This window comes from Schistocerca americana, unplaced genomic scaffold (genome assembly GCF_021461395.2).
Source record: "Schistocerca americana isolate TAMUIC-IGC-003095 unplaced genomic scaffold, iqSchAmer2.1 HiC_scaffold_661, whole genome shotgun sequence".
In the NCBI taxonomy this organism is placed as follows: domain Eukaryota; kingdom Metazoa; phylum Arthropoda; class Insecta; order Orthoptera; family Acrididae; genus Schistocerca; species Schistocerca americana.
In genome coordinates, this window is record NW_025726414.1 from 10,001 (window position 1) to 17,500 (window position 7,500).

Genomic DNA, 7,500 nt, shown 5'->3' on the forward strand with positions numbered 1-7,500 from the left:
AAAATACGGCGAAACCACATGCAATACCTCCATCTATGCGAATCTGACAACACTACGTCCGCCATGTCGAGCGCACCGCAAAACATACCGCCATCTGTAGGTCTCCCGCAACATGACCTCCTGCAACGACGATACCGTCATCTATGAGACGCCAAGCCGACTAAGACAGCGATGGGCCCACAGTGCCCTTCTTTCGACCCCACCCCAACGCCAGCGCCTCTGCCGCACGAAGTCGTGGACCGGCAATCACTCCACCTGCACCCGTTCGTGCCCCACCCCAACCGCCCAACTCGCAACTCCAGCGGATGAACGGCGGACTTTGCTCGCACTCGCAATGTGCAATCCACCCCTATAACGTGCGTTTCATGAAGAGTTATGTCCAATATGCGACATTCCCGCTGTCCATATACATGAGCTGCGAGCCGTACCACGTACGAGCTACAGACGCGATCGCGTTGCTCGCTGTACGAATGCAGATGCTCAGCGGCAGCTAGGAGGCGCTCCATCCATGTCGGTACCGGTGAGCGTTGCACTCGCAGTCGCAAAAACGTACGGCAAGTATATTACTCGGAAGAGTCAATGACAGTCCAAGCCCCCCTGCGTGGGAAGAGTCTTCCTAGGCCATGACCCACCGGAAGGGCGCAGCGTCCCCCACCCCAGACATGTGACGTCAGACTATCGGTATTGACGACTAGACTGATTCCTTATAATCATTTGCCATACACCGGTGGAAGCTGCCGAGACGAGTAACTACATAGCGGGCTCGCCGTGTCACTAATGTACAGAGATACAATAGTTTCGACTGGAACCGGATTAAACGTATACACGGCGCTGATTAGTAATAGATAGAGCCATCAGAATACAGATAATGTATAGACCTGTCCGTATACATGCTGAAAGACTCTGCTCACAATCACACGTCAGCCAGACACTCTTATCACGCACTACTCTCTGCCTGTAACAGGCACACAGACAATATGTAAGCACCAGCATGGAACAACACCCAGTGCATCCTCTCTGCCACATTAGACAATCCACACTATCATAACCAGACCGGGAGGTCCACTCGGAAAACAGAATATCCCACCCTTCCGACAACCACCATTGCTCAGCTAAGCCACCAACACCCACACATGTCCCAGACAGGGGTGCACCCAACATCACAATACTGCCTCCTGTCACACCACACAAACAATGGCAGGAATGAAAGACACAGGTCTGCCACAAGCATGGAATCAGAGCGCCGCCTGTTATGAGCCAAAGGTGCACCCTGACGTGGCAAATCAGATGATGCCGCAGTCATTTACTTACGATAATCACAATCAACAAACCGGGCCCCCCCCCCCCCCAAGTGCCTTAACCTAACCCGTATTGTACCTTAACCTAACCCGTATTGTACCTTAACCTAACCCGTATTGTACCTTAACCTAACCCGTATTGTACCTTAACCTAACCCGTATTGTACCTTAACCTAACCCGTATTGTACCTTAACCTAACCCGTATTGTACCTTAACCTAACCCATATTGTACCTTAACCTAACCCATATTGTACCTTAACCTAACCCATATTGTACCTTAACCTAACCCATATTGTACCTTAACCTAACCCATATTGTACCTTAACCTAACCCATATTGTACCTTAACCTAACCCATATTGTACCTTAACCTAACCCATATTGTACCTTAACCTAACCCATATTGTACCTTAACCTAACCCATGTTGCGCCTTAACCTAACCCATGTTGCGCCTTAACCTAACCCATGTTGCGCCTTAACCTAACCCATGTTGCGCCTTAACCTAACCCATGTTGCGCCTTAACCTAACCCATGTTGCGCCTTAACCTAACCCATGTTGCGCCTTAACCTAACCCATGTTGCGCCTTAACCTAACCCATGTTGCGCCTTAACCTAACCCATGTTGCGCCTTAACCTAACCCATGTTGCGCCTTAACCTAACCCATGTTGCGCCTTAACCTAACCTATGTTGCGCCTTAACCTAACCTATGTTGCGCCTTAACCTAACCTATGTTGCGCCTTAACCTAACCTATGTTGCGCCTTAACCTAACCTATGTTGCGCCTTAACCTAACCTATGTTGCGCCTTAACCTAACCTATGTTGCGCCTTAACCTAACCTATGTTGCGCCGTAACCTAACCTATGTTGCGCCGTAACCTAACCTATGTTGCGCCTTAACCTAACCTATGTTGCGCCTTAACCTAACCTATGTTGCGCCTTAACCTAACCTATGTTGCGCCGTAACCTAACCTATGTTGCGCCTTAACCTAACCTATGTTGCGCCTTAACCTAACCTATGTTGCGCCTTAACCTAACCTATGTTGCGCCTTAACCTAACCTATGTTGCGCCTTAACCTAACCTATGTTGCGCCTTAACCTAACCTATGTTGCGCCTTAACCTAACCTATGTTGCGCCTTAACCTAACCTATGTTGCGCCGTAACCTAACCTATGTTGCGCCTTAACCTAACCTATGTTGCGCCTTAACCTAACCTATGTTGCGCCGTAACCTAACCTATGTTGCGCCTTAACCTAACCTATGTTGCGCCTTAACCTAACCTATGTTGCGCCTTAACCTAACCTATGTTGCGCCTTAACCTAACCTATGTTGCGCCTTAACCTAACCTATGTTGCGCCTTAACCTAACCTATGTTGCGCCTTAACCCAACACACGTTGGGCCTTAACCCAACACACGTTGGGCCTTAACCCAACACACGTTGGGCCTTAACCCAACACACGTTGGGCCTTAACCCAACACACGTTGGGCCTTAACCCAACACACGTTGGGCCTTAACCCAACACACGTTGGGCCTTAACCCAACACACGTTGGGCCTTAACCCAACACACGTTGGGCCTTAACCCAACACACGTTGGGCCTTAACCCAACACACGTTGGGCCTTAACCCAACACACGTTGGGCCTTAACCCAACACACGTTGGGCCTTAACCCAACACACGTTGGGCCTTAACCCAACACACGTTGGGCCTTAACCCAACACACGTTGGGCCTTAACCCAACACACGTTGGGCCTTAACCCAACACACGTTGGGCCTTAACCCAACACACGTTGGGCCTTAACCCAACACACGTTGGGCCTTAACCCAACACACGTTGGGCCTTAACCCAACACACGTTGGGCCTTAACCCAACACACGTTGGGCCTTAACCCAACACACGTTGGGCCTTAACCCAACACACGTTGGGCCTTAACCCAACACACGTTGGGCCTTAACCTGCTCTGTAATTGTCATACGACGCGTTAAATTAGTGTAGTGTTGCCTAACTGCAACCCCCGCAATATAGTTTGCTACTCGCACTGCCCGGTCCCCAGAGTATCGCTTCATGTTAAACACCTTGCAGCTATACACTGTAATGCGGATGGCGGCAGGACGTACATGCTCAATGCCCTTCGCAGTTGTTCATTGGCATTCGCATGGCGAAGCACAGCCTACGTTGTGGTACGGCTTGTGGCAACTGTCCGCTGATGTTGTACGTCCAAATCACACACTGTACCGCACATTGGTCCTCATGTACTGAATGATACATCGTGGTACATGTGTGACCGTACCACGACTGCGCCAACAACGGCGAACCATACGGTCCAAATATTGTGCACTCAGCTACGTGTCGTCTCCCTATAAGAGCTGGATTGCAGTATGGTATGCCGTGGATGGCGATCAGCATGAGCCGTCTGTTGATGTAGTGGCGCGTGTTGTCAGACGTAGTCGTCTCTTCTCACACACCGTGATAGCATGGTGCACTGCGTTCCACATCTGCGACATGCGACAGAGGCCGGTTGACAGTCGTTCGCGCAATGGACATCGCATACGTACGGGGGCCACCTTCCACGTGTTCGCGAAGCGTGCACATGTTGTTGCGTGTATGTGGGCAGACATAGTGTGTCGTGACACCTGACACAGGCATGCAACAATCGTTGAATTTGCAAATGGCGATGGACGTCTACGTTTGCTGGTGACGTTACGCAAATGAAGAACTGGTAAACCGTTGTGGTGCGGTTGTTCTCGCTAGAGGTGAATCAGTGATGGCGACGATCGGTTGAGCTACCAACCGGTTGTTTCAGCGATACCCACCATGCCCACGAACGTGAATGGCATGTGGGTGTGAAGCGATACGCGGCGGTGGCTGGGTGGGACCGTCCCCGGCCGGTGAGGGGGGGCCTTCCGGCGTGCTGGCCGCGCGGTGCGTGGGCGCACGCGCTACAGCCGGCTGGTGGGGGCGGCCAGTGGCAGGCGCGCCGGCCGACGGAGGCGGCAGGCGGCGCAGCTGCGCGCCGGCGCACCCTGCACGCGGCGCCGTGCGGCCAAAGTAGGTCCTCGCGGGCCCGGTGCGAAGCGCGGTGGACATCTGCAGTGTGCTGGTCCGATTGAGGACTGTGTGCGCTGAGGATGCGCCGCCGCCCGGCGCTCGGCGCCGCGACGCCGTCTGCTGCTCGGTCGCCTCTGCGGTTCTCGCAGGTGGATTGTATCGCAGCTGTGCGGACGTGTTGGCGCGTGCGCTGTGCTGGGAGAGTTCGCTTCGGCACCCAAGTGGGGCTTTTGTCCTTCTGTGGCGCTGGCGTTGGAGCTGCCGGCCACCGTAGGTGGCGCGTGTTGTCTCCCGCCGGCAATGCCACGACAGCACGCTCCCGGGCCTCTGTCGGCAGCGGCAAGCTCAGTTGGGAGCACGGGTGGTCGCACCTAAAGCGTCTACTCGCCAAACTCCGGGCGATTGCGCCTCTCTCGAACCCGACCAAGTACTTAGGACGGCGCTGCGCGCCGCCGGGACCTGAGAGGGTTTCGAGGTGTATTGTGCAGGGGAGCTCAGCCTCCTCCTGTTTGCAGAATAATTGAGCGGACGCTTGCGTGTTCGCGCGGGCCCCCGGGACACACTCCCGGGCGGCCGGCTGCTCAGCTCTAGTTGACGCAGCTCCCTGGTTGATCCTGCCAGTAGTCATATGCTTGTCTCAAAGATTAAGCCATGCATGTCTCAGTACAAGCCGCATTAAGGTGAAACCGCGAATGGCTCATTAAATCAGTTATGGTTCCTTAGATCGTACCCACGTTACTTGGATAACTGTGGTAATTCTAGAGCTAATACATGCAAACAGAGTCCCGACCAGAGATGGAAGGGACGCTTTTATTAGATCAAAACCAATCGGTCGGCTCGTCCGGTCCGTTTGCCTTGGTGACTCTGAATAACTTTGGGCTGATCGCACGGTCCTCGTACCGGCGACGCATCTTTCAAATGTCTGCCTTATCAACTGTCGATGGTAGGTTCTGCGCCTACCATGGTTGTAACGGGTAACGGGGAATCAGGGTTCGATTCCGGAGAGGGAGCCTGAGAAACGGCTACCACATCCAAGGAAGGCAGCAGGCGCGCAAATTACCCACTCCCGGCACGGGGAGGTAGTGACGAAAAATAACGATACGGGACTCATCCGAGGCCCCGTAATCGGAATGAGTACACTTTAAATCCTTTAACGAGTATCTATTGGAGGGCAAGTCTGGTGCCAGCAGCCGCGGTAATTCCAGCTCCAATAGCGTATATTAAAGTTGTTGCGGTTAAAAAGCTCGTAGTTGGATTTGTGTCCCACGCTGTTGGTTCACCGCCCGTCGGTGTTTAACTGGCATGTATCGTGGGACGTCCTGCCGGTGGGGCGAGCTGAAGGCGTGCGACGCGCCTCGTGCGTGCTCGTGCGTCCCGAGGCGGACCCCGTTGCAATCCTACCAGGGTGCTCTTGAGTGAGTGTCTCGGTGGGCCGGCACGTTTACTTTGAACAAATTAGAGTGCTTAAAGCAGGCAAGCCCGCCTGAATACTGTGTGCATGGAATAATGGAATAGGACCTCGGTTCTATTTTGTTGGTTTTCGGAACCCGAGGTAATGATTAATAGGGACAGGCGGGGGCATTCGTATTGCGACGTTAGAGGTGAAATTCTTGGATCGTCGCAAGACGAACAGAAGCGAAAGCATTTGCCAAGTATGTTTTCATTAATCAAGAACGAAAGTTAGAGGTTCGAAGGCGATCAGATACCGCCCTAGTTCTAACCATAAACGATGCCAGCCAGCGATCCGCCGCAGTTCCTCCGATGACTCGGCGGGCAGCCTCCGGGAAACCAAAGCTTTTGGGTTCCGGGGGAAGTATGGTTGCAAAGCTGAAACTTAAAGGAATTGACGGAAGGGCACCACCAGGAGTGGAGCCTGCGGCTTAATTTGACTCAACACGGGAAACCTCACCAGGCCCGGACACCGGAAGGATTGACAGATTGATAGCTCTTTCTTGATTCGGTGGGTGGTGGTGCATGGCCGTTCTTAGTTGGTGGAGCGATTTGTCTGGTTAATTCCGATAACGAACGAGACTCTAGCCTGCTAACTAGTCGCGTGACATCCTTCGTGCTGTCAGCGATTACTTTTCTTCTTAGAGGGACAGGCGGCTTCTAGCCGCACGAGATTGAGCAATAACAGGTCTGTGATGCCCTTAGATGTTCTGGGCCGCACGCGCGCTACACTGAAGGAATCAGCGTGTCTTCCTAGGCCGAAAGGTCGGGGTAACCCGCTGAACCTCCTTCGTGCTAGGGATTGGGGCTTGCAATTGTTCCCCATGAACGAGGAATTCCCAGTAAGCGCGAGTCATAAGCTCGCGTTGATTACGTCCCTGCCCTTTGTACACACCGCCCGTCGCTACTACCGATTGAATGATTTAGTGAGGTCTTCGGACTGGTACGCGGCATTGACTCTGTCGTTGCCGATGCTACCGGAAAGATGACCAAACTTGATCATTTAGAGGAAGTAAAAGTCGTAACAAGGTTTCCGTAGGTGAACCTGCGGAAGGATCATTACCGACTAGACTGCATGTCTTTCGATGTGCGTGTCGTGTCGCGCAACACGCTACCTGTACGGCTCGCAGTAGCCGTGCGCCGCGTGCGGAACCACGCGTGCTTCTCAAAACTAACGCCAATGTTGTGTGGTACGAGCGCTGAAGCGCTGGAGCGGCTGGCCTGCGGCACCTGGCGCCTGGCGCCGGTTTTGAATGACTTTCGCCCGACTGCCTGTCCGCTCCGGTGTGGAGCCGTACGACGCCCATCGGCCGTGAGGCCGTTGGACACAGAACGCTTGAACAGGGGCCGCCACACGCCTACGTCCCGCCTATGCAACTGTCTTGAAAGAGACAGTGTAAACTAAGAAAAGATCACCCAGGACGGTGGATCACTCGGCTCGTGGGTCGATGAAGAACGCAGCAAATTGCGCGTCGACATGTGAACTGCAGGACACATGAACATCGACGTTTCGAACGCACATTGCGGTCCATGGATTCCGTTCCCGGGCCACGTCTGGCTGAGGGTCGGCTACGTATACTGAAGCGCGCGGCGTTTGCCCCGCTTCGCAGACCTGGGAGCGTCGCGGCCGCCTGTGGGGCCGGCCGCGCCTCCTTAAACGTGCGATGCGCGCCCGTCGCCTGGCGGTTCGCATACCGGTACTTAC

At 53.9% G+C, this 7,500-nt stretch overlaps 2 non-coding genes across 2 annotated transcripts; both read left to right on the plus strand.

Moving 5' to 3' along the window:
• The first annotated feature begins 4,947 nt into the window (after positions 1-4,947).
• LOC124588875 lies at positions 4,948-6,857 on the plus strand. The gene has a single exon (XR_006975808.1). It is a non-coding gene; the product is annotated as a small subunit ribosomal RNA (ribosomal RNA).
• Positions 6,858-7,208: 351 nt separating this feature from the next.
• On the plus strand, positions 7,209-7,363 carry LOC124588885. The gene has a single exon (XR_006975817.1). It is a non-coding gene; the product is annotated as a 5.8S ribosomal RNA (ribosomal RNA).
• The last annotated feature ends 137 nt before the right edge of the window (positions 7,364-7,500 follow it).